This window comes from Callithrix jacchus, chromosome 5 (genome assembly GCF_049354715.1).
Source record: "Callithrix jacchus isolate 240 chromosome 5, calJac240_pri, whole genome shotgun sequence".
In the NCBI taxonomy this organism is placed as follows: domain Eukaryota; kingdom Metazoa; phylum Chordata; class Mammalia; order Primates; family Cebidae; genus Callithrix; species Callithrix jacchus.
The window spans coordinates 148,816,051-148,842,302 of NC_133506.1; the positions used below are offsets into that span (position 1 = coordinate 148,816,051).

Consider the following 26,252-nt stretch of genomic DNA (forward strand, 5'->3'; position numbering starts at 1 on the left):
AGTAAATATTTGTTCTTCTTTTAAATAATAGTGTCTTTATTATTTTAAAAAAATTGAAATCAGCTGAATATCCTTAAGCAAAAAATAAAGAAAAATTCAAGCCACACCTCACACTATATACAGAAATTAACTCAAGTGGATCATAGATTTAAATGTAAAACCTACAAATGTGTATCTTTTAGAAGAAAAGAAAGGAAAAATGTTTGTGTCTTTGGGTTATGAAAGTCTTTTTTAGACAATACTAAAAACAGAGTGTATAAAAGAAAAAAATTATGAATTGAACTTTGTTAAAATTAAGAACATAACATGTACTGTTAGGAGAATGAGGAACAAACCCTAGGTTGTGGGGGAAACTGCACAACTTGTAGCTCATACAGAATTATAGAGGCTGGGCATGGTGGCCCATGTCTGTAATCCCAGCACTTTGGGAGGCTGAGGCAGGCAGATCACAAGGTTGAGAGAGGGAGACCATCCTGGCCAACAAGGTACAACCCTGTCTTTACTGAAAATACAAAAATTAGCGGGTGTGGTTGCAGGTGCCTATAGTCCCAGCTACTCAGGAGGCTGAGGCAGGAGAATCGCTTGAACCCAGGAGGCAGAGGTTGCAGTGAGCCAAAATCACACCACTGCACTCCAGTCTGGCAACAGAGTGAGACTCCATCAAAGAAAACGAAGGGGAGGGGAGGGGAGGGGAGGGGAATCAGTGTCTAGCTATTCTAGTAGAGTTTAATGTGGAAAGAAGCCACGGGAGCAGTGGTATTTATAAACGGCTTTTTATTGTGAACTCATGGCCCACCCCCAAGATGACAAGCCAATAGGACCCTGCCATCAAGATCATCTGGCAAAGGTTTGCTGTGGTTCAGAGCACGGGAAGCTATTGCTTATGCTAAGGGTTTCCCAAGAGGAGAGCTCCTCGAGTTCACTACTAGGAAAATTTGGGCCAGATAATTCTTTGTTGTAGGTGGTTGCCTTGAGACTTGTAGGATAAGTAGCAGGATCCCTGGCCTCTACCCACCAGCTCCCACCAGCAAAAATGCCTTCAGACATCGCCAATGTCCCCTGGAAGGCAAAATCAGCCTCCACTGAGAGCCACTGGTCCAGAGGAATATCTGGTTGTCTCGCAATAGATATTGGATGCTGTGTCTTGGGTCAAAAGAAAATACACGATCCCAAGAAGCAGCGCTGAGAGTTCGTTTATCAGTTGGTGAGCACCAGTTCAACTGAACCATTGCTTATAACTCAGCATCTGTTTTGATTGGTTGATGCCTGTGTCATATTGGTTGTTAAATATGCTTAATATAAATCCTTCATTGTCATGAGCTTTTGGTTGAGATCTCTTTAAGGAAGTAGAGATTAAAGCAGATCTTAGTTGTTCATGTAGCAAAGGCAAAGTGCACTCAAAGAGCAATGTGGTGGCTGAAGGTAGTCAGGTGGTTGTTACTGTACCTGGACGGGGTCCAACAATGCCTCTATATGGTCTTTTCACCCATTGTTATCCCTCCTCCATCTTTCCCAATCATACTTGAGAATGGGATTTCAGATGGCTTGACCCTAATGATGATCAAACTCCTGAGCTCAAGCATTTCCCCACTCCGCCTCCTGAGGAACTGGAACCACAGATGTGTGCCACTGCGCCCAGCTCAGCGCAGGTTTTAGGAGATGCTTACCCTCCGAACGTCTCTGCAAATAGAAATACAGCACTGCTGATCCCATGTCCTTAGGCTCTGGAGTGGCGCGTGCACGCCGTGTTTCTCCACAGCATGGTTCCAGACTTCGGGTCCCAGAGCACCCGCGGTGGGGATGGTGACCTGTTATTAAAATGAAAGACATCCAGAAGTGTAGCCACTGGTGTTTGATCTATGCCCTGAAGAGCACTCCAATAGGAAAAAAAATGAACAAGGAAAGCAAGCAAAAAAAACTCAAGTGACTGGAGTACCGGTGATTTCAGGACCAAGGGAAAGATGGCAGATAAATTAGGTTGGCTGATCTCTCTAAAATTAGCCCACTTGCCAAACAGAGTCACCCAACTGCAGCAAGCAACAACACAATTACTGCAATGTCGTTAAAACCATGGGATTAATGGGTCACACCCGGCAGGCTTTTTCAAAAGACCAGTTTTAATCAAGATATGCTTTTTGATCAGAGCGTTGGGCCACGTTTCTGGAAATGAGCTGGGAATTCAATGCTGCTAATCATCCAGATCCTTGGCGAACTGCATGGGCATATAAGTCTCTGAAAACAATACTCTGAAAGTACAGTCAAGGCAGTGGGGAAATGGGCTCGCTGACATCCCCAATTTGCATAGTTCCTTGTCCTCCCACAGTCCAGGCTGTGTCAGCTCCTCAGTGATTCCTCTGGGTCTGTCCACTTGCTAGTTCTCACCTGGATCATTCTTTCCTCCCACTTATTTTTCCTGACACTCTATTCATTTACTACCTGTAGGCTTTGAATATGTTCTTTAACTTCTCTGTGCCTCAATTTCGTTTTCTTTAAAATGGGCAAAATACTGATTCTGACTTCAGAGGTTGTGGTGAAGATTACGTGAGTTAATATATGTGAAGCACTTTGCCCAGTGCCTGGCACATAGCGAGCATTCAATAAATATTAGCTATTGTTATCAGAATTGAGCCAGGCATGGTGGAGAATGCACCTGTAGTGCCAGCTACTCCAGAGGCTGAGGCAGGAAGATCACTTGAGCCCAGGAGTTTGAGGCTACAGTGAACTATGATTGTGCCACTGCATTCCAGCCTGGGCAGCAAATGAAAGTCTGTCTCTAAAAGGTTAAAAAAAAAAAAAAAAGAAAGAAAGAAAAAGAAAAAAGAATTATTACTCAATCTTCACATCAGCTTCCTCTAAATAAGCCTCTCCTGATGCCCTACAGCAGGACATTTGCTGTTATGTGTTCCCATAGCACATGGTATGAGGTATGCATAATATCTTTAGGGACTTCCCCCAAATCTTCGAGAATACACCTCCTAGATTCTCAGTGCAGCCTCAGGTTGCTCCTGTAAACCAGACAAGCTGCAAACAAAACCTTTAATCTCTGGGCATAATTATTGATCCAGTGGTGGGCATGGACCGACTGAATAACTGAAGGATTGTTATGGAGACTGAGAGAGAGAGGATTTTTTTTTATGAGATCTCAGGATCTTATTATACTTAGAATAATGTATTTCCAGATTGCCAAGGGCTATCTTTGCCAGCAAGAAAGCCTGCCTGAGAATGAAGCAGATGTAGAACAAAGCAGGTGCCAGAGAGACATAGAGATGGGGGTGGAGGGGGACAGGATTACACCATTGGTGTGCTGGATCCAGCCACACCTGAAGACATCTGTACCCAGGGCTATTGTGCAGTCAGTAAGTAGCTTCTTTTTATTTAAGCTAGTTTGAATTTGAATTCTCTCACTTGTTACCAAGAGTTGATTAATACATTATACTGTCTCATTCATAATACATATCACATTTCATCATTAATTGTTTGTCTATCTTCCCCATCTAAGCTATAAATTCCATAAAGGCAGTGTTCTATCTGCCTACCATAGTGTGCCATGCAGAATGCTGGCCTGAGGCAGGTACTCGTACATTCCATGGATGTGTGGACGTTGAATGGCCTAATGAAAATCATAGATTCTACATGAAACAGTGATATAAGGATAAAGCCCTACTGTCTTCTCCCCAGCTCCTCCCCAACTGGATACAGATGGGAAATCTCATTATCCCCAAAGACAGCTCCCATTTCTTCCTTCCTTCCCGTCCTTCCTTCCTTCCCTCTTTCTTTTCTTTTCCTTTCCTTTCCTTTCCTTTCTCTTTCTCTTTCCCTCCCTCCCTCCCTCCCTCCCTCCCTCCCTCCCTCCCTCCCTCCCTCCCTCCCTCCCTCTCTCTCTCCCTTTCTTTCTTTCTTTCTTTCTTTCTTTCTTTCTTTCTTTCTTTCTTTCTTTCTTTCTTTCTTTCTTTCTTTCTTTCTTTCTCTTTCTGAGTCTTTCTCTGTCACCCAGACAGGAGTCCAGTGGCACAATCTCAGCTCACTGCAACCTCCACTTCCTGGGTTCAGCAATTCTCCTGCCTCAGTCTCTCATGTAGCTGGGACTACAGGCATGCACCACCACACCTGGCTAATTTTTGTATTTTTAGTAGAGATGGGGTTTCACCATCTTGGCCAGACTGGTCTCAAACTTCTGACCTCAGATGATCTGCCTACATCAGCCTCCCAATGTGCTAGGATTACAGGCATTAGCCACTGCACCTGGTCCTGTTTCCTTAATCTCTCAGGTAAATGGATGCTCTGAGATCATTGCAGGCTTTTGGAAATCAGGGTCCCCAATCCCCTACTACAAAGCTCCATTCCAGAGAGGAGAGGTATGAGTACTGGAAGAAAGAACTCCTGGGCACATGAGATTAACCAGTCATCATTCTATCAAACCATTAAAAGAATTTTCAGACAAATACTTATGTACATACGAAAAATTTCCCTAGAACAATTGGAGACATTAGATGTGAGACTGAAGAAGGGATGATTTGTTCTGCTTTCTTCCTCTGAGATATGTGTTTCCACAGGTCACAGCTATCCACCATTTCAAACACTGAAAACAGAAACAAGTGATCCTTCCTCTGTGTTAGTCAGGAGTTACTCAATTGAAACTCATCCATAAGATTAAACACGATGTAAAAGAATTTTAGAAATTTTGAAATTTCACTGTTAGGTAACTAAACTGTTCAGGATTTGAACCACATGTATATATGGCTGGGGCCAGGTCCTCGAAATCAGCCTCATTCTCTCCATCTCACAGTTTCCCTGGTGACTGTAGTGATTTTGTGTCAGATCTCTCCACTGGTAGGAAGAATGGTCTTTACAGATTTCATCATAGATGGAGGCCCCTTGCAGCCATCATTTCAGCCCTGCAAAAGGCCTTCGATCAGCTCTGCTAGGGTCTTATGCCCAAGTATATGTACCTCTCATGATTCTGGTAAGAATGGTATTCTCTTGTTGGTTAGCCTGGTCACATACCTATCTCTGTGGAATATGAGGGCTGCTGGGGCTGCGGGAGATTGGCAGCTCCATAAGCAACCAGAGATAGAGGAAGAATCACTCCCAAAGGAAGAAATGTGAGCAGACAAGGAATTATCAGGTATCCACTAGGTATGCCACACCTTCATTCATTCAAACATCTCCCAACGCACTCCTGGAAGGCCCAAGGGGATCTGTACCACATCCACAGTTCAACCCCAGTCATCTCTCCAGCTATGTCTTTCCTGTGCTCTGGTGTTACTCCAGGTAGGGAAGGTAAGCTTCATGTCCAGAGTGGCCAGTTCTGTCACACAGCCACACAACACCACATATCTATGCTGCCTGTGCCCTCACTGCCTGCATAGACTTGTCATGCTTCACTCTCTCATTTTTTTAGTCTCCTCTCCCCATGAGTCCTGGGAACTAGGCTGAAGGACACAGTATGAGCAACCTGGCTATCATCAGAAATGCCCTTCCCCCTTGATGCTAGCCTTGAACTGGACTGTGGACTTGGACTTTTTCCACTAAGGTGCAGTTTCTTCCCAAAGGTTCCTCAGTTTCTACTTCAGGCACACCACCCCCATGCTCTGCATATGTGCTCACTAGATCAGACTCGATCACTCAGCATGGCACAGAGCTGGGATTGCTGCTATGCCTGTTTTAGGAGATTATTTTACTCTTTTTTTTTTTTTTGAAACGGAGTCTCACTTTGTCGCCCAGGCTAGAGTGCAGTGGTGCGATCTCAGCTCACTGCAACCTCTACCTCCTGGGTTCAAGAGATTCTCCTGCCTCAGCCTCCCGAGTAGCTGGGATTATACAGGTGCATGCCACCTCTGCCCGCTAATTTTCGTATTTTTAGTAGAGATGGGATTTCACCATATTGGCCAGTCTGGTCTCAAACTCATATACCTTAAGTGATCTGCCTGCCTCAGCCTCCCAAAGTGCTGGGATTACAGACATGCCCAGCTGAGATTATTTTACTCTTAACTAGACTTCCTGCTTAGGTTTTGACCAAAGAGAGTTATTTGTCAGCTGTCCTGAACAGCATATCATCTCACGATCAACCATCCATCAGGTTGGCTAAGTAAAATTTTGATTGGCTATTGTAAGGACCAAAAATACAAACTTCTCCTCCTGGTTGGTATGTTCTTTCTTTGGAGGCTTTGATTTGCTTATCTCTGTTCTCATGTGAGAAATCTTGAGATTCGTAAAGGTCTGTATATAAAGCATTGATGTAATAGTCAATGTAACTGCTGACCTGCTGACTGATTCTGAGTAGAATTTTAAAACTTGAACAAGAAAGACCCTAACTGACTCTATAGTAACCTAAGTGTGCTTGTAGTGGTTCCTGACCTTCTGTTCATACCAAAAATCTCTTCCCATTCATGAGACACATTGCCAATTAAAAGGAACACTATATGCCAATAGATGTTGGCAGATACCTTGGGCAGCATTTCAACATCTTCTTGGACTCATTCACTCATATGAACATGCAGACTCATGTTATGGCTGGGTTCTCATTCTCTCACTTAGCATGCATCCTTGTCTCCTGCCTTCTAGTATATGTCATCACTACCCCCTAATCTGTACATCTTTCCTACCAGTACACCTCATTCAGTCCTACTCATTTCCAACATTGATTTCTATCTACCCATCACACATAATCTCTCAGGGAACAACTCAGGAGCCATCTGCACCAACAGAGACACTTGTTTCCTCACAATGAGCCAGCCTTTAACAGACTGACATTAGCATTCCAAGCAACATAAAGGAATGAAACAGGTAATTTAGAAACCTTGTTTATCCCTTGCAGTTATGACACTGCTGTTTTTTTGGTGCTAGAATTTATGCACAGACAAAGACCAAGCCCTAAAGGAAACATTTGTCAGATTAAACCAATGACAATTGAGTGAAGAGAACTGGAAGGCTTTAATTCTGACAGTACATCTGTTCTTCTACCTTTTTGTTTTGCTGCAGCTGAATATATTATAATATTGAAATTGCTATTTTTTGCCCATTCTCTTGTGTGCAATACACATTTGATAATAAGGATTAATGAACTGGTTCTCATGCCCACTGGTCAAGAAAGGCAGGCTGTTGATCAGTACTGGCTGGTATATCTGTGTCCACTTGCCTTTGCCAACTACCAGAACCCTGGGGCCCATACTGGGAACTTTTCCTGTGCTTCATTCCTCACACCCAATAAAAGAATATATACGTTTATTTGGGGCTTTGCTGTTTGTCAGGTAATTCAGCAAATGAGTCTTAAGATCTGTTAACAAACAGAGGATAATTAATTATATGTGCATTTTGAGCAAGGCTTCTTGGAGAAATGCTTCAAACAAAAGAATGCCCACCATTTACTTATACCTTCTATGTCTTTTATAAACACCATTGCATTGACCTATTAAAGATTTTAATTTCCTCTCCTGTAGAAGAGAAAACGAAAGTACTGAATGTTTAAATGATTTGATCAGAAGACATTCTAGCCCATAAGAGGGGAGGCATTGTAAAGCCCACATACTTCAGGACACTATGCTGTATAAGGATACATTTATTTCTGTCTGAAAATCACACACAACAAATAAGAAAGAAACAATGGCAAAATTTTTCTGAATTTGATTTTAAAAATCTACTTATAGATCCAAGAAGCTTAGCAAATCAGAAGCGGCACAAATAGAAAGAGAAGCATATCTAAGGGGCCATAGTCAAACTGAAGCACACCAAACAGATATTTTTGAAAACAGACAGGGGGGAAAACGACATGTTATAAACTGCGGGGGAAAAACATTAAAAATGATTTCTGAATTTTCATCAGAAACAGTGAAGGCCAGAACATAACGGAATGACATAAAAAAAAAAACAAAACAAATTCTCAACCCAGAAGTCTATATCCAGAAAAATATCTCAAGAGAGAAATAAAGTCATTTTCAAATAAAGGAGAACTGAGAGATTTGTTGCCAGTGGTCTTGCACTATGATAAATGCTAAAGGGTGTTCTGCAGCCTACAGGAAAATTGTAACAGATCAAAATTGGATCCACGTGAAATAGCAAAAAGCAGCATGTCCTCAAGCTTGTCCAGTTACCTGACATGCTTCTGATACTTGGAGGCAGCATTCTGAGGGTCGTGTAAAAGAGTTTGGTTAAAAAGAATAAATGAAAATATTTTGATGTAATGAAGCAATATCATATGGTATAAGGACAGAGAGAGTGTTTGCTCCTGCCTTTTGATTACATTGTTTAGAATTTTTCCTGAAGTGGGAGACCCATCCCTAGGAGAAAGGGAGAGAATACTACCTCAAGGAAATACCCCATGAGACAGTAAAATCTGAACAACAGCTCTTGAGCCTTAGATCTTCCCTCTGTCATAGTCTACTCAAATAAGAAGGAACCAGAAAAACAATTCTGGTAATATAAGAAAACAAGATTCTTTAACACCCCTAAGAGATCACACTAGCTCGCTAGCAATGGATTCAAACAAAGAAGAAATCTGAATTACCACAAAAAGAATTCAAAAGGTCAATTATTAAGCTACTAAAGGACACCAGAGAAAGTGAACACCAACTTAAATAAATTTTAAAAATGATACATGATGTGGACAGAAAAATACCCAGAGAAATAGATAGCATAAGTAAAGAACAATTACAACTTTTGGAAATGAAAGACATACTTAGACAAATGCAAAATATACTGGAAAAATCTCAGAAATATAATCAGCCAAGTAGAAGAAAGAATTTCAGAACTCCAAGATAAGACTTTTTAATTAACCCAATCTGACAAAGATAAAAAAGAATTTTAGAAAATGAACAAAGCCCCCAAAAGTTTGGGATTATGTTAAATAACCAAGCCTAAGAAAAATTGGTGTTCGCAAAGAAGAGAAATCTAAAAGTTTGGAAAACATTTTTGAAAAATAATTGAGGAAAACATCCCTGATTTTGCTAGAGATCTAGACATCCAAACACAAGAAGCTCAAAGAACACCTAGGAAATTTATCATGAAAAGATCATTACCTAGGCAGACAGTCATCAGAATCTTAAGAGCTGTGAGGCAAAAGCATCAAGTAACCTATAAAAGAAAATCTATCAGATTAACAGCAGATTTCTCAGAAGAAACCCTACGAGCCAGAAGAGATTGGGGTCCTATCTTTAGGACATCCTTAAACAAAACAAATATTAGCCAAGAATTTTGTATCCAGAGAAAGTAAGCTTCATAAATGAAAGAAAGATACAGTATTTTCCAGACAAACAAATGCTGAAAGAATTCACCACTGCCAAATCAACACTATAAGAACAGCTAAAAGGAGTTCTAAATCTTAAAACAAATCTTCAAAATACACCCAAATAGAACCTCCTTAAAGCATAAATATCACAGGACCTCTGTAACATTAACACAATGAAAAAAACAAGACCTTCAGGCAATAAATAGCACAATAAATAGACTAGCACCTCATATCTCAATACTAACATTGAATGTAAATGGCCTAAATGCTTAGGGGCAGAATGACAGAATGGATAAGAATTCACCAACCAAGTTTGTGTGGTATTCAGGAGACTTAACCTAACACATAAGGACTTACATAAACTTAAGGTGGAGGGATGGAAAGGCAATCAGGAGTAGCTATTCTTAAATCAGACAAAACCGACTTTAAAGCAACAACAGTTTAAAAAGACAAAGAGGGACATTATATAATGATAAAAGGACTAGTCCAAAAGGAAAGTATCACAATCCTAAATATATATGCACCAAACACTGGAGCTGCCAAATTTATAAAACAGTTACTACTAGACCGAAGAAATTAGATTGACAGCAACACAATAATTGTGGCAGATGTCAATACTCCACCAATAGCACTAGACAGGCCATTAGGACAGAAAGTCAACAAAGATACAATGGGCTTAAACTATACCCTAGAACAAATTGACTTAATAGATATTTACAGAACTTACTGCTCAACAACTGCAGAATATATGGTCTATTCATCAGCACACGGAACATTCTCCAAGATAGACCACAAAACAGGTTTCAATACATTTAAGAAGATCAAAATTATATCAAGTACTTCTCAGACTACAGTGGAATAGAATTGGAAATCAACTCCAAAAGGAACCCTCAAAACCATGCAAATATGTGAAAATTAAATAGCCTGCTCCTGAATGATTGTTGGGTCAACAATAAAATCAAGATGGAAATTAAAAAATTTCTTTGAACTGAATGACAATAGTGACACAACCTATCAGAACCTCTATGATGCAGCAAAAGCGATGTTAACAGGAAAGTTCATAGCATTGAATGCCGACATCAAAAAGTCTGAAACAGCACAAATAGACAATCTAGGGTTACATCTCAAGGAACTAGAGAAACAGGAACAAACCAAACCAAAACACAACAGAAGAAAAGAAACAACAAAGATTAGAGCAGAAGTAAATGAAATTGAAACAACAAAAAATATATAAGAGATAAATTAAGCAAAAAGCTGGTTCTTTGAAAAGATAAACAAAATTGATAGACCATTAGTAGAATTAACCAAGAAAAGAAGAGAGAAGATCCAAATAAGCTCAATTAGAATTGAAACAGGAAATACTACAACTGATACCATAAAAATGCAAAAGATCATTCAAGGCTACTGTGAACACCTTTACACACACAAACTAGAAAACCTAGAGAAGATGGATAAATTCCTGAAAATATACAAGCCTCCTATATTAAACCAGAAAGAGATGAATACTCTGAACAGACCAATAGCAAGCAGCAAAATTGAAATAGTAATAAAAAAATTGCCAACAAAAATTCTAGGACAAGAAAGCTTCACAACTGAATTCTGTCAGACATTCAAAGAAGAGTTGGTAGCGACATTGACACTATTCTATAATATAGAGAAAGAGGGCATCTTCTTTAAATCATTCTATGAAACCAGTATCACCATAATATAAAAACCAGGAGAGGCCATAACAAAAAAAGAAAATTGCACACCAATATCGCTGATGAACATAGATGCAAAAATCCTTAACAAAATACTGGCTAACTGTACTCAACAGCACATCAAAAAGATAATCCACAATAATCAAGTGGGTTTCATACAAGGGATGCAGGGATGGCTTCACATATGCAGCTCAATACATGTGATGCAACCTATAAACAGAATTATAAGAAAATTACATGATCATCTCAATAGACACAGAAAAAGCATTGGACAAAATCCAACATCACTTTATGATTAAAACCATCAGCAACATTAGCATAGAAGGGACATACTTTAAGGTAATACAAACGTCTATGACAGTCCTATAGCTAACATTATACTGAATGGGGGAGAACTGAATGCATTTCCCCTGAGAACTGAAACAAGTCAAGGATGCCCACTTTTACCACTTCTATTAAACATAGTACTGGAAATCCTAGCCAGAGCAATCAGACAAGAGAAAGAAATAAAGAGCATCCAAATTGGTAAAGAGGAAGTTAAACTGTTGCTATTTGCCAATTATATGATCATATACCTAGAAAACCCTAAAGACTCATCCAAAAAGCTCCTAAATCATAAATGAATTCAGTAAAGTTTCAGGATACACAAATCAATGTACACAAATCACTAGCACTGGTATACACCAACAGTGATCAAACTGAGAATCAAATTTTAAAACTCAACCTCTTTTACAATAGCTGCAAATAAAATAAAATACTTAGGAATATTTCTAGCCAAGGAGGTGAAAGACCTCTGCAAGGAAAACTACAAAATGCTGCTGAAAGAAATTATAAGATGACACAAACAAATGGAAACACATCTCCCACTCATGGAAGGGTAGAATCAATGTGAAAATGCAATTTGCATCAAAATACCACCATCATTTTTCACAGAACTGGAAAAACACAATCCTAAAATTCATATGTAAACAAAAAATAGCCCTCATACCCAAAGCATGACAAAGCAAAGAGAATAAACCTGGAGGCATCACATTACCTGACTTCAAACTATACTATAAAGCTATAGTCACCAAAGCAGCATGGTACTGGTACAAAACCAGACATGCAGACCAATGGAACAGAATAGAGAACGGAGAGATAAGAATACACACACACACACACACACACACATCTGATCTTTGAGAAACCTGACAAAAACAAGCAATGGGAAAAGGATTCACTGTTTAATAAATGGTGCTGGAAGAGCTGACTAGGCTTATGCAGAAACTGGACTCCTTACACCATATACAAATATTAACTGAAGATGGATTAAGGACTTAAATATAAAACCCAAAACTATAAAAACCCTAGAAGAAAATCTAGGCAATACCATTCAAGGCATAGACACAGGCAAAGATTTCATGCCAAAAAACAATTGCAAATAAAGCAAAAAGTGACAAATGGGATGTAACTAAAATAAAGAGCTCTGCACAGCAAAAGAAATTATCATCAGAGTGAACAGACAACCTGCAGAATGGGAGAAAAATTTTGTCAACTATCCATCTGATGAAGGTCTAACCCCATTAAAACGTGGGCAGAGAACACCAACAGACACTTCTAAAAAGAAGACATTTATGCAGCCAACAAACATAAAAAAAAGCTCAACATTACCAATTGTTAAAGAAATGCAAGTCAAAACCACAGTGAGATATCATCTTTTGCCAGTAAGAGGAAATTTTTTTAAGAGATAAATACAATTTATGGATGATACTTTTTTTAAAAAATTATACTTTACGTTCTGGGATACATGTGCAAAACGTGCAGGTTTGTTACATAGATATACACGTGCCATGGTGGTTTGCTGCACCCATCAACCCATCATCTACATTAGTTATTTCTCCTCATGCTATACCTCCTGTAGCCCCTCACTCCCCAACAAGCCCTGGTGTGTGATATTCCCCTCCCTGTATCCATGTGTCCTCATTGTTCAACTCCCACTTATGAGTGAGAACATGCAGTGTTTGCTTTTCTGTTCCTGTGTTAGTTTGCTGAGGATGATGGTTTCCAGCTTAATCCATGTTCCTGCAAAGGGCATGAACTCATGTTTTTTTATGGCTGCATAGTATTCCATAGTGGATATGTGCCACATTTTCTTTATCCCATCTGTCATTGATGGGCATTTGGGTTGATTCCAAGTCTTTGCTATTGTGAACAGTGATGCAATAAACATATGTGTGCATGTGTCTTTCTAGTAGAATGATTTATAATTCTTTGAGTATATACCCAGTAATGAGATTGCTGGATTAAATGGTATTTCTGGTTCTAGATCCTTGAGGAATCACCACACTGTCTTCCATAATGGTTGAACTAATTTACACTCCCACTAACAATATAAAAGCATTCCTATTTTCCATATCCTCCCCAGCATCTGTTGTTTCCTGGCTTTTTAATGATCACCATTCTTTTTTTTTTTTTAAGTCCAGAGGTTTTTAATTTTTTTTAACACCTATTATGCCATGAATTCATAGGGAATAGGTTCCAGCAGCTCAGGCTCCTTCCCATTGGTTCTCACAAAGTGTGCTTCTCTGGGTGGAGCAGGCTGGTGCTTCAGTTGAACCCAGGTACCTTTCTCTTTGGCTTCTTTCTATTTCTGATCATTTTCCTTCACATGTTTCAGGAAGCTCTCTTGGCTCTTAGAGTGCTTAATGTGCTCAATACACACATTAATTCTCTTGGCAAGAATCTTGCCCTTAACTTGTTTGTTTACAACAATGCCAACCACATACTAGGTAACATTGTAGACATTTCCAGTTTTGCTATGATAATATTTATGGGGCATTCCTTTTTGAAGAGTACCCATTCCCTAGATGTCTACAATGTCACCTTTCTTACAGATTCACATATACATGGCCAAAGGAACAACTTCATGTTTTCTAAAAGGCCTAGAACATATATCGAGTGCATCTCCTCTTTCCCTTCGTGTTCATAATTTTGGCGAATTACTGGAAGATGGTGGTTCTGGCTGAAAGGAAGGATCATCATTTTGACTGATGTGAGATGGTATTTCATTGTGGTTTTGATTTGCATATTTTTAATGATCAGTGATGATGAGCTTTTTTCATATATTTATAGCCTGCATACATGTCTTCTTTTGAGAAGTGTTTGTTCATATCCTTTGTCCACTTTTTGATTGGGTCATTTGATTGTTCTTGTAAATTTAAGTTCTTTGTAGATTCTGGATATTAGCCCTTTGTCAGATGGGTAGAAAAATCTTCTCCCATTCTGTAGGTTGTCTGTTCACTCTGATGATAGTTTCTTTTGCTGTGCAGATGTGTTTTAGTTTAATTAGATCCCAATTTTCAATTTTGGCTTTTGTTGCCATTGCTTTTGGTATTTTAGTCATGAAGTCTTTGCCCATGCCTATGTCCTGAATGATATTGCCTAGGTTTTCTTCTAGGATTTTTATGGTTTTAGGTTTTACATTTAAGTATTTAATCCATCTTGAGTTAATTTTTGTATAAGGTGTCAGGAAGGGGTCAAGTTTCAGTTTTCTGCATATGGCTAGCCAGTTTTCCCAACACCATTTGTGAAATAGGGAATCCTTTCCCCATTGCTTGTTTTCATCAGGTTCGTCAAAGATCAGATGGTTGTAGACGTGGGGCATTATTTCTGAGACCTCTGTTCTGTTCCATTGGTCTATATCTCTGTTTTTGTACCAGCACCATGCTGTTTTGGTTAATGTAGACTTGCAATGTAGTTTGACATCAGGTAGTGTGATGTCTCCAGCTTTATTCTTTTTGCTTAGGATTGCCTTGGCTATGTGGGCTCTTTTTTGTTCCATGCGAAATTTAACATAGTTTTTTTCTAATTTTGTGAAGAAAGACAATGGTAGCTTGATGGAGACAAGATAGAATCTATAAATTACTTTAGGCAGTATGGCCATTTTCACAATATTGATTCTTCCTATCCATGAGCATGGAATGTTTTTCCATTTGTTTGTGTCCTCACTTATTTCCTTGAGCAGTGGTTTGCAGTTCTCCTTGAGGAGGTTCTTCACATCCCTTGCAAGTTGTATTCTTAGGTGTTTTATTCTCTTTGTAGTCATTGTGAATGGGAGTTCACTCATGGTTTGGCTGTTTGTCTATTATTGGTGTATAGGAATGCTTGTGATTTTTGCACATTGATTTTGTATCCTGAGACTTTGCTAAAGTTGCTTATCATCTAGATTTTGGGCTGAGACGATAAGGTTTTCTAAATATACAGTCATCTGCAAACAGAGACAATTTAACTTCCTCTCTTTGTATTTGGATACACTTTCTTTCTTTCTGTTGCCTGATTGCCCTGGCCAGAATTTCCAATACTATGTTGAATAGGAGTGGTGAGAGAGGGCATCTTTGTCTTGTGCCAGTTTTCAAAGGGAATGCTTCCAGCTTTTGCCCATTCAGTATGATATTGGCTGGGGGTTTGTCATAAATAGTTATTGTTATTTTGAGATACATTCCATCAATACCTAGTTTATTGAGAGTTTTTTAGCATAAAGGGGTGTTGAATTTTATCAAAGGCCTTTTCTGCATCTATTGAGATAATCATGTGTTTTTTTGTCATTGGTTTTGTTTATGTGATGGATTACGTTTATGTATTTGCCTATGTTGAATCAGCCTTGCATCCCAAGGATGAAGTTGACTTGATTGTGCTCAATAAGTTTTTGATGTGCTGCTGAATTCAGTTTGCCAGTATTTTACTGGGGATTTTTGCATCAATGTTCATCAAGGATATTGGCCTGAAGTTTTGTTTTTTTTTGTTGTGTCTCTGCCAGGTTTTGGTATCAGGATGATGGTGGTCTCATAAAATGAGTTAGGGAGAAGTCCCTCTTTTTCTATTCTTTGGAATAGTTTTGGAAGAAATGGTACCAGCTCCTCTTTGAACCTCTTGTAGAATTTGGCTGTGAATCCATCTGGTCCTGTGCTTTTGTTGGTTGGTAGGCTACTAATTATTGCCTCAATTTCAGAACTTGTTATTGGTCTATTTAGGAATTCGTCTTTTTCCTGGTTTAGTCTTGGGAGGCTGTATGTATCCAAGAATTTCTCCACTTCTAGATTTTCTAGTTTAATTGCATAGAGGTGCTTATAATATTCTCTGTGGTACTTTGATTTCTGTGGGATCAGTAGTGATCTCCCCGTTTTCTTTTTTTTGTCTCCCCTTTTTCATTTTTGTTTTGTGTCTGTTTGATTCTTCTCTCTTTTCTTCCTTATTAGTCTGGCTAATGGTCTATCTATTTTGCTAATCTTTTCAAAAAACCAGCTCCTGGATTCACTGACTTTTTTTAAGGGTTTTTGTGTCTCTATCTCTTTCAGTTCTGCTCTGATCTTAGTTATTTCTTATCTTCTGCTAGTTTTTGAATTTGTTTGCTTTTGCTTCTCTAGTTCTTTAAATTGTGATGTTAGGGTTTCGATTTTATATCTTTCCTGCATTCTCCTGTGTGCATTTAGTCCTCTATATTTTTCTGTAAACACTGTTTTAGCTGTGTCACAGAGATTCTTGTACTTTGTGTCTTTGTTCTCATTAGTTTCAAAGAACTTATGGATTTCTGCCTTGATTTTGTTATTTACCCAGTAGTCATTCAGGAGCTTTGTTCAGTTTCCATGCAGGTGTGCAGTTTTGAGTGAGCTTCTTAATCCTAAATTCTAATTTGATTGCACTGTGGTCTGAGACTGTTACGATTTCCGTTATTTTGCATTTGCTGAGGAATGTTTTACTTCCAATTATGTGGTCAATTTTAGAGTAAGTATGATGTGGAACTGAGAAGAATGTATATTCTGTTAATTTGGGGTGGACAGTTCTGTAGATGTCTATTAGGTCCACTTGGTCCAAAGCTGAGTTCAAGTCCTGAATATCCTTGTTAATTTTAATTTTTTGTCTTTTTGATCTGTCTAATATCAAGAGGGGGGTGTTAAAGTCTCCCACCAATATTGTGCAGGAGTCTAAGTCTTTTTGTAGGTCTCTAAGAACCTCCTTTATGAATCTGAGTGTTTCTGTATTGGGTGCATATACATTTAGGATGGTTAGCTCTTCTTGTTGCATTGTTTCCTTTACCATTATGTAATGCCCTTCTTTGTCTCTTTTGATCTTTGCTGGTTTAAAGTCTATTTTTATCAGAGACTAGGTTGCAAACCCTCCTTTTCTTGCTTTCCATTTGCTTGGTAAATCTTCCTCTATCCCTTTATTTTGAGGCTATGTGTGTCTTTGCATGTGAGATGGGTCTATGTGTGTGTGAGTATAAAATATATGGCTGGGTGCGGTGGCTCAGGCCTATAATCCCAGCACTTTGGGAGGCCAAGGTAGGTAGATCACAGATCACTCAAGATCAGGTGTTCAAGACCAGCCTGGCCAACATGGCTAAACCCCGTCTCTACCAAAATACAAAAATCAGCTGGATGTGGTGGCATGCTCCTGTAATCCTAGCTACTCAGGAGGCTGAGGCAGGAGAATTGCTTGAGCCCAAGAGGCAGAGGTTGTAGTGAGCTACGATGGCCCCACTACACTCTAGCCTGGGCGACAAGAGTGAAACTTCATCTAAAAAAAAAAAAAAAAAAAATATATATATATATATATATATATATATATAGAGAGAGAGAGAGAGAGAGAGAGAGAGAGTTTATATATATATATAGTTTATCTATATACAGTTTATCTATATATAATTTATATAATATATAATAGTTTTATGCATATATTTATGTATATAATTCCCACAGGCCTTGTTACTTCCTAAGTGACTAAAACAATACCCATACCTTTTGTTAAGGTATTCGGCCTCTTGTCCTTGGTTCCTTAAGCAACTTTGAAGTGCCTCCGAGTAATAAAGATGAAAGAGTCTTTTGTTATAATGTTAGGGTGCTTTATGCCTCAGAGGAAGACCTCAGAAAGCAGAATCTCTCTATAACCTTCTCCTGCCCTCCTTTCATTTGTCCTTTCCTTGCTTTACTTCAAGGGAGTAATCATTCCCCACCTTTCTGTCTTGTAGCTGACCATAAAGAAATTCGCTGATCTACCTTGGCTGATTGTGGGTCATAAGAGCCTTATTTCAGAAAGAGTCCTGCCCTATGCCCTGGGGGAAGGAATGCTGCACAGACAGGCCAAGAAGAATCTGAACAGACAGACCTGGTTGGGTTTCCTCACTCAGTCTGTTAGTATTAGATCATACCTTTTTGTTCAACCACATTTCTACCTGGTTGTCTGTGCTCCAATTATGCCTTTCTAATGAAGTCTCCTTAAAAGGCCCAAGGGGACAGAGTATGAGGAGCTTCCAGATAGCTGAACGTATGGAGGTTCCTGGAGAGTGGCGTGCTGGGGGAGGGCACGGAAACTCCACAGCCCTTCCTGTATCTCACTCTGTGCCTCTCTTCATCTGTGTCCTTTATAATCAGTTGGTAAATGAAAATAACCGTTTCCCTGAGTTCTGTGAACCACTTTAGCAAATTAATGAAACCCAAGGATGGAATTATGATAACCCTGATATATAGCAAGTTGGCCAGAAGCACAGGTCAAAAACAACCTGGGACTTGTGATTGGCATCAGAAGTGGAGGGGTGTCCTGTAAAACTGAGGCCTCAACCTGTGGGATCCGATGCTATCTCCAGGCAGATAGTGTCAGAACTGAACGACACCCAGCTGGTGTCTGCAGTAGAACTGATTGAGGTAGAACTCACACTTGGTGTGTGAGGAACAAACTCCACACATTGTTTTATGAGAACAGAGGAAACGCAGTTTGCGTTTTTACCTCACATAAACATTGTGCAAGTCTTTCGTTTTCTTGTTGATCTTCAGCCTAGTTGCTTTATCTGTTATTGAAAAGTGGGTTATTCTAATCTCCAACTGTGATTGTTGAATTGTCTGTTTCTCTATTCAGTTCTATCGATCAGTTTTTACTTCGTGCGTTTTCAGGCTTTGTTGTCAGGTTTTATCTTTGTTTGCGCTGCTATAAAAAAGTTGCACACATTGGATAATTTACAAACAATAGAAATTTATTTCTTACAGTCCCAGAAACTGGAGAATTCTAAGATAAAGGTGCTGAAAGGCTGCAGGTCTGGTGAGAGCTGCTTTCTGCTTCCATGACAGCGCCTTATTGCTGCATCCTCTGGAGGGAATGAATGCTGTGTCCTCCCATTACTCTCTTTATCTTGGATACTGTTTATAATGGTGCTAATCCCACTGGTGAGGGTGGAGGTGGCTTAATCTCCTCCCAAAGGTCACAGTTGTTAATACTGCTGCATTGGAGATTAAGTTTCAACATGAATTTTGAAGGGGACACCACCATTCAAACCGTAGCGGGTGTACATATGTTTTGATTGGTGTATCTTTTTGATGGATTGATCTCTCTTTATTTTGAGGGACAGGGTCTTGGGTCTTGCTCTGTTGTCCAGGCTTGACTTCAGTGGCACAATCATGACTCACTGCAGCCTTGACCTCCTGGGTTTAAGTGATCCTTCCACCTCATTCTCCTGAGTAGCTAGGGCTACAGGCAAACACCACCATGCCCACCACCATTTTAAAATTTGTTTTGCAGGGATGGGGTCTTGCTGTGTTGCCTAGGCTGATCCCAAACTCCTAGGCTCAAGCAAACCTCCTGCCTTGGCTTCCCAAAATGCTGGTGCTGGGATTACAGACATGAACCACCACATCCAGTTGGAATGACTCTTTTAACATTATAAGATGTCTTGTGTTATCTCTAGTGCTAAATTTTGTTTTACAGGTCTGTTTTGTCTCATATTGATAGAGCCACTCCCACGCTCTTTTGGTTATCATTAACTCAGCATATTTTCTTTCATCCTTTTTCTTTCATCCTATTGTGTCTTTAAATCTGAATTTTGTTTCTTGTCAACAGCATATACTAGGATCATATTTGTGCTTTTTTAAATATATAGTTTAAGTTCTGGGGTACATGTGCAGATCTTGCAGGATTGTTATATAGGTACACACATGCCATGGTGGTTTTCTGCCTCCATACCCCCATCACCTACATTAGGTATTTCTCCTAATGTTATCCCTACCAAACCTCCCCACCCCATGCTATTGCTCCCCTAGCCTTCCACCCCACAACAGACCCCAGTGTGTGATGTCCCCCTCCCTGTGTCCATGTGTTCTCATTGCTCAACACCCACTTATGAGGGAGAACATACAGTGTTTGATTTTCTGCTCTTATGTCAGTTTGCTGAGAATCATGGTTTCTGGATTCATCCATGTCCCTGCAAAGGACATCAACTCATCCTTTTTTATGGCTGCATAGTATTCCATGGTGTATATATGCCACATTTTCTTTGTCTTGTCTATTATCAATGGGCATTTAAGTTGGTTCCAAGTCTTTGCTATTGTAAACAGTGCTGCAATGAACATACATGTGCATGTGTCTTTATAACAGAAGGATTTATAATCCTTTGGGTATATACCAAGTAATGTGATTGCTGGGTCAAATGATATTTCTATTTCTAGATCCTTGAGGAATCGCCACACTGTCTTCCACAATGGTTGAACTAATTTTCACCCTCACCAACAGTGTAAAAATGTTCCTATTTCTCCACATCCTCTCTAGCATCTGTTGTTTCCAGATTTTTTAATGATCACCCTTCTAACTGGCATGAGATGGTATCTCAATGTGGTTTTGATTTGCATTTCTCTAATGACCAGTGATGATGAGCATTTTTTCATGTTTGTTGGCTGCATAAATGTCTTCTTTTGAAAAGTGCCTGTTCATATCCTTCACCCACTTTTTGATGGGGTAGTCTGTTTTTCTCTTGTAAATTTGTTTTAGTTCTTTGTAGATTCTGGATACTAGCCCTTTTTCAGATGGGTAGCTTCAAAAAATTTTTCCCATTCTGTTGGTTGTGGCAATACCATTTAGGATGTAGGCATAGGCAACGACTTCATGACTAATACACCAAAAGCAATGGCAACAAAAGCCAAAATAGACAAACGTGATCTAATTAAACTTAAGAGCTTCTGCACAGCAAAAGAAACAATCATATTTGGGTTTTTAAAAAAATCTATTCTTCTAATTTTTACTTTTTGATTGAACTGTTTGGTTCTTTCATTTTTAATGTAATTACTAGTAAGACAGAGTTTTTGACTGCCATTTTAAAATTTATTTTCTTTGTGTTTTGCATCTTTTTTTCTATTTCTCTATCACTAACTTCTTTTGTGTTAAATACATATTCTCTAGTATGCCATTTTAATTATTATTTTTCCCCTGTGTTTTTGAGTTATTTTGTCAGTAGTTGCCCTGAAGATTATAATAAAAATCTTAATTTAGAAGAATCTAATTTGGATTAATATCAACCTAATTTCAGTAGTTTATAAAAATTTTGCTCCATTATGTTACATTTCCTCCTTCCTTTTGTACTTTTGTTGTCATGTAAATGATATATTTGTGAATTATAAGCCTAACAAGATATCTTTATAATTATTGCTTTGTGCATTTATCTTTAAATCAGATAGGAGATAAAACCTTAGACCAAAACATGTTTATACTGTCTTTGCATTATCCATGTAGTGACCTTCTCTGGTGTTCTTCATTTGTTCATTTGGATATTAGTTACTGTCCCATCATTTCATCTTGAGAAACTCCCTCTCGTATTTCTCCTAGGTCAGATTTGCAAATGATGAATTTTCTCATTTTTTATCTCCTTCATTTTTGAAGGACAGATTTTCTGGATATAAAATTCTAAGTTAACATGTTTTTCCTTCAGAAATTTAATATGTCATCCCACTGCCTGCTGGCTTCCACAGTTTCTGCTGAGAAGTTAGTCAATTTATTGAGATCTTTTATACATGAGGATTGCTTTTCTTTTGCTGCTTTCATGAGTCTCTCCTTTTCTTTGACTTTCAACAGTTTGATAGTGATGTTTTTAAGTATGGATCTCTTTGAATTTATCCTAACTGATATTTGTTGTGCTTCCTGAATGTGTAAATGAATATTTTTTAATCAAACTTGAAAAGTTTTGTCCATTATTTCTCCAATTATTGTTTCTTCCCCTTCCTTTCTTTTCTTTTCTTTTTCTGGAACTTCCCTTCTGTGGATGTTGGTATGCTGGTTGATATCCCACAGGTTTTTGAGACTTTGTTCCTTTTTCTTCACATTTTATTTGATTTCTCAGACTGCATAATCTCAATAATCTGTCTTCAAGTCTTCTGAGTCTTTCTTCTGTATGTTGAAATTCTCCCTTGAGCTCCTTTGGTGAATCTTTCATTATAGGAATTGTACTTTCTGACTTCAGAATTTTCATTTTCAAAAGTAATTTCTGTTTTTTTAATATCTTACATTATATTTTATTATTATTTCTTTTATTTTACTTTATTTTTTAATCAGTCCTACAGAAACAGGGCTTCAAAAAACTGGACTAAGACTCAGAATTGTTCCTCTCCATGGAAATGTTTAGTAAAAAGCAAAAGATTTATAAAATTTACAGAGAAATTGGAGTATATCTCTTATATTTTATGACATTATTTTCATACTTTCCTTTAATTTTTTTTTTACATAATTTTATCTATATTGTTGACTTGAAGTCTTTTTCTAATAAGTCCAACGGTGGCTTTCATTAAGGACAGTTTCTTTTGAGTGTTCTTTTTCCTGTACATAAGAGTTTTTTCCTGCTTTTTAATGTCTTTTAATTTTTTGTTAAAAACTGGACATTTTACATAATACAATGTGACAATTCTGGAAGTAAGATTCTCTTTGCTGAGTGTTTTTGTTGTTACTGTTTGCTTATGTATTTAATGGCTTTCCTGGACTACTTCTGTAATGACTCTATTCTTTGTCGTGTGTGTCCACTGAAGTCTCTTTTTAGTTAGCTTAGTGGTCAGCTAATGACTAGACAAAGTTTTCTTTATGTTTTGGACCAATAATTCTTCTATCTTTATCTGGGGCTGTGTGTGTGTGTGTGTGTGTGAAGGGCATGCCTTCAAAACTCCTGCAGGCAGCTTTTAACACTGTCTTACCCTTCACTTCCTTCTTGAGCAGATCCTCAAGGTCAGCTAGAGCTCAAAGTTTAGGGCATTCTCAGTTTTTTTGTGGGCACACATGTAGTACTAGGTATGCAAACAACCCTACACATGCTTTTAGTCTTCTGGATTCCAAGGCATATCTAAGAACATTTGAAAGTCCCTGATGGACTTAGTATTTCCAGATTTCACTTTTAAGCTTTTGGACAGCCTTTTCTTAGCCCCAACCGGTAATGCTTCCTCTAGAAAATGTAATGTTAAACAATTGCTGTGGATTGTTTTGACAAATTTCATGTAGGTTGTGCTATTTGCATAGAGGGTGCCCTGAATCTGTTCAATTAAGAAAAGCCTTAAGGATGGAACTTTTCAGCAAGTTGTTAGCCAGGTCAAAAATAGAGTCAATTCTTTGGGGCTGGCCCTTTTCTGAGCTCTGCACACATTTGCCTCCTCTAGTGGTGGCTAGGCCAATAGTTTTCAGAGCTACTCTCTTGGGGTTTTAAGATTCTGAAGAGCTAAGGAGAGGGATATGTCATTAGAACAACTTGAAATGCACAAAGCTCACTCCTCTTACTTAGGTTCAGCTGTTTTTCTTGAGTTTGTACACATAAAATTTTTGAAGAGTTTAATTTTCAAAGTTCTGAAGAAGTTGATTTTGACATTTTAAGAGTGTTATCATTGTTTCTCTGGAGTAGATTTTTAGAGGTCTTTATTCCACCATTCTGGAAGCTGTACTCACGGTAAGGGAGAGCATCATCTCTGCCAAGCATCTCTGCCAAGCAGTGTCTTTTGGTTGATGACTATTACTAGACTAAAATAAGGACTGCTGTCTATCAAAGACACCACAAAAAGAATAAAAATAGAAACCAAAGAGTGGAAAATATCTGCAGGACATATGACTGACAAAAATGGTCACAAATCAGTTAGATTAAAGAGTAAGTCAGACACAGCTGAATAAAAAATTAATAAACTGAAGGAATTATTTGAAATTCCACCCAAAAGACAGAGATGCAAAATATAAAAGACGCCGAGTAACAAGGAAGTGAGAGTAAGAAGGTCGAGCATGTATCTAATTGGATATAGAGAAAGGAGTAATAGAGAAATAGAGAAGAAAAGGTTTTCAAAGACATATATATGGCTAGGAGCTTTCCAGAAATGTTTCTAGATATCAATTCTCAGTCACAGGGAGCCAAATGAACCTCAAATAGGAACAAAATCTACAACTAGGTGTAACATAGAAAACTATAGGACACAAAAGACAAAAAGAACATCTTAAAAGCCAGATTATCCACAAATAAATGGTAATGAGGGTTAAATCTCACTTTTCAGCAATCATGGTAATTAGAGTTAGCGAATTATTTGCAGTGTGCTAAGAAATCATAAAGAAGTTGCCACAATTCTCTACCCAGTGAGATCATCTTTAAAAGCAAGGATGAAGTAAAAACATGTTTTACTTAAACACGGGACACTCACTAAGGAAGTTAAAAAAAAAAAAAAAAGGCCTGGCATGGTGGCTCACGCCTGTAATCCCAGCAGTTTGGGAGGGTGAGGCGGGCAGATCACTTGAGGTCAGGAGTTTGAGACCAGCCTGGTCAATATGATGAAACCTTGTCTTTACTAAAAATACAAAAATTAGCCAGGCATAGGGGTGCATGTCTGTAATTCCAGCTACTCAGGAGGCTAAGGCAGGAGAATTGCTTGAATCTGGGAAACGGAAGTTGCAGTGAGCCGAGATTGCACCACTATACTCTAGCCTGGGTGACAGAGCAACACTCCGTCTCAAAAAAAAATTATATATCTATACACTTCAGATATAATGTCTGAGAGACAAGAGGAAATTGTGAACAAATATATTGGTAAATATAAATAAATATACATGGTATAAAATAATGAAAGTCATGTCTAATTTATGGGTGGAGGTAATAGACTAGAATCCATTTCCTGAACAAAAGCTAGTCAGGTGATCAGAAGTGAAATGTTCAGTGGTTAAGAGAATGAATGCTAGAACTAGACTGCCTTTATCTTGACTCTGGTCCTTATTATCTGTGTGACTTTGGGCAAGATGTTAATTACCATCTCTCTATGTCTTTACTTCTCTTGATATGGGAACGGTTATAACATTTACCTCATAAGTTACTGTGATGGTTAAATTGGTTTATATGTGTCAAGGGCTTGGATCAGTGCTTGAACATAAAAACTGCTTTAAAATTCTAGCTATGATTCTTCTAAAAGCATTCTAAAGTCCTTATATTGCAGGGTAAAATACTCAAATACGTAATCATGTTAAGAGACTTTAACAAAGCACTTTTGACAGTGATGACTGGCAAAATGAAAACATTATTAACAAGCTTGGTTTAAGTGACTTATATAAATCTTTGTATCAAATTAACTTAAACTACATAGGCTTTTCAAAAATCTGTTTATTAGTCCACAAGATAATTCCCAGATATCAAAATCAAACACTGCTGTTGTCTTCCCAATGTCTACACCACCTTTCTTTTCTTTTCTTTTCTTTTCTTTTTTTTTGAGACAGAGTCTTGCTCCGTAACCCAGGCTGGAGTGCAGTGGTGCAATCTCAGCTCACTACAACCTCCACCACCCGGGTTCAGGTGATTCTTCTGCCTCAGTCTCCCTAGTAGCTGGGATTACAGGTGCACAAGACCATGCCTGGCCAATTTTTTGTATTTTTAGTATACAGGGTTTCACCATGTTGTCCAGGTTGGTCTCAAGCTCCTGACCTCAGGTAATCCACCTGCCTCAGCCTTTCCAAGTGCTGGGATTACAGGCATGAGCCACTGTGCTTGGCCTATGCCACCTTTCTTATGCATAGAACACTGGTTTCCTATAGAGTGGGAGTGTGTCCAGCTAAAACACATTTGCCCAGATGTCCTTACACTTGTGGCCGTATGACTAGTTTTGGTCCCAGAGATGCAAGTGGAAGTCATTGGGTTAGATTTTTGGGAAAGCTTAAAACTCTATGTGCGAATGTGCCTTGAACTGGTGAGTTTCTCATCCTCTGGCTCTGCGTGTATGTTGATACAAGACTTCAAAGCTCCAGAAGCAGTCCACAACTCTGCTTTACCTTTCATTTCTTGATGGCACAGAAGCTCAAGGTCAGCTGGGGGTGAAAGCTAACGGTCCCCTCAGGTCTTTCCGCATGTGAACAGCCCTGGGTGTGCATGTGGCCTTCCAAATTCTCCGTAATATGTAGGAGCTTTTCAATGCCCCCTATGGACTTCCTTCTAAATAATCTACTTATTGGGTGAGACTTCATTAAAAATCTCTATGACTTTAGGCCGGGCACGGTGGCTCAAGCCTGTAATCCCAGCACTTTGGGAGGCCGAGGCGGGTGGATCACGA

At 38.7% G+C, this 26,252-nt stretch overlaps 1 non-coding gene across 1 annotated transcript; it reads right to left on the reverse strand.

Moving 5' to 3' along the window:
- Positions 1-22,261: 22,261 nt before the first annotated feature.
- On the reverse strand, positions 22,262-22,377 carry LOC118154183 (U5 spliceosomal RNA). The gene has a single exon (XR_004744077.2). It is a non-coding gene; the product is annotated as a U5 spliceosomal RNA (small nuclear RNA).
- Between the last annotated feature and the right edge of the window lie 3,875 nt (positions 22,378-26,252).